At 41.2% G+C, this 1978-nt stretch overlaps 1 protein-coding gene across 1 annotated transcript in view; it reads right to left on the bottom strand.

The window, feature by feature from the left end:
• UBAP2 (ubiquitin associated protein 2) overlaps positions 1–1978 on the bottom strand; it is a 147688-nt gene that overhangs the window by 45994 nt on the left and 99716 nt on the right. The gene's annotated exons all lie outside the window — the stretch shown is intronic.

A 1978-nucleotide genomic window follows, 5' to 3' on the forward strand; every position in this document is an offset into this window, starting at 1 on the left:
AAAAAAAAAAAAAAAATTAAAATACTTATTTTTTACAAGGTAAAATGAATCTATCTATGGTAGTGGGTTGTTCAAACACCACTTAAAACACAAATAATACTGTATGTGAAGGAGTAGTAAGACCCAAGGAATAATGCCCTGCCTAAGGTCATTAAACAAGTCAAGCAGAAATCATGTGTCTTGTTTCTCATTCCAAGCAGGTCCTGTTAGCATAAATGGAAACACATATGGAGACAGAGAAAAAGATAGAATCTCAAAGTCTGGGTCATTGTAAATAGTTTTGAGGATCTGTATTTGTAACCCATTTATTCTTTCCTGCTCAATGTCTGCTCAAACTCTGTGTCAGGCAGATACCAAACTCAAGAGTTCTAGAACTTGAGAGTCAAACAGAAAAGAGGTATAAAATATGGTATTGGGTTATTTATCCCTTTTTTCTCTTTATTATTTAACTTATTTTTTTTCCAAAAAAAATACTATGCTGAAAGCAGAACTTATAGACTGACAGTACCCAGAAGCTAGTGTAATATGCTCAAAAATATCTGTGGAATAAAGGAATTTTTTTTTTTTTAAAGCGTTCTTCTAGTCAAAACGGGAAGAAGTTGGGCATGGAACCAGAGTAACCCTATTCAGGTTACTTTCAACTGTGACCCAAAATATAGATTCTCCTTTAATGAAAATATTCTAAAGAATAGTAGTTCACAAATCTGGGCAACAGTGTCAGCTGGCTATCAGGTCAAACAAAACAGAGATAAGCTTAAAAAAAAAAATCAATCCTACTTAACACCTGGTAATTTTGTTTGTTTGCTTTAAGACGCATTCTTGCTCTGTCACCCAGGCTAGAGGGCAGTGGAACGATAATGCAGCACTGAAGTCCTGGGCTCAAGAGATCCTCCTGCCTTAGCCTCCTGAGTAGCTGAGACTACAGATGCACAACCACACACCCAGGTAAATTTTTTTTTTTTTTTTTGAGACGGAGTCTCGCTCTGTCACCCAGGCTGGATTGCAGTGGCCGGATCTCAGCTCACTGCAAGCTCCGCCTCCCGGGTTTACGACATTCTCCTGTCTCAGCCTCCCGAGTAGCTGGGACCACAGGCGCCCGCCACCACGCCCGGCTAGTTTTTTGTATTTTTTAGTAGAGATGAGGTTTCACCATGTTAGCCAGGGTGGTCTCGATCTCCTGACCTCATGATCCACCCGTCTCGGCCTCCCAAAGTGCTGGGATTACAGGCTTGGGCCATGGCGCCCGGCCGGTAATTTTTTTATTATTATTTTTTTGTAGAGACAGGGTCTCACTTTGTTACTCAGGTAGGTCTCATATTCCTGGCTTTAAGTGATCCTCATACCTTAGCTTCTCAGAGTGCTGGGATTATAGTTGTGAGCCACTACGCCCAGCCTAACACCTCAACTTTTTTTCTTGTTTGGTTTTTCCAGTTTCCCAAATCATCTTGACACTTGGTCATTTTTAAGCATGAAAACAAATATTCTCAAAAATCTGAAAACACTAAGTTCCTTCTAAGAAGCATCTGCTAAAAAACCCAACTCTCTAAAACCCTGGCTACGATGACAAAAAAGAAGCCAAGATGAGATAAGATGTCTCAGGCTCTTTCTTCCAAGTAACAAAGCCCCCAGCAAACACCGAAAGATAGGTATCTGCCGGGCGCAGCGTCTCACACCTGTAATCCCAGCACTTTGGGAGGCTGAGGCAGGTGGATCACCTGAGGTCAGGAGTTTGAGACCACCCTGACCAAAATGGTGAAACACCGTTTCTACTAAAAAAAATACAAAATTAGGCAGGCGTGGTGGCACACACCTGTAATCCCAGCTATTTGGGAGGATGAGGCAGGAGAATTGCTTGAATCCAGGAGGCGGAGGTTGCAATGAGCCGAGTTCACGTCACTGCACTCTAGCCTGGGAAACAAAAGCAAAATTCCACCTCAAAAAAAAAAAAAAAGAAAAAGAAAAAAAGAAAAAAGAAAAA

This window comes from Mandrillus leucophaeus, unplaced genomic scaffold (assembly GCF_000951045.1).
Source record: "Mandrillus leucophaeus isolate KB7577 unplaced genomic scaffold, Mleu.le_1.0 Scaffold208, whole genome shotgun sequence".
Classification (NCBI taxonomy): Eukaryota; Metazoa; Chordata; class Mammalia; order Primates; family Cercopithecidae; genus Mandrillus; species Mandrillus leucophaeus.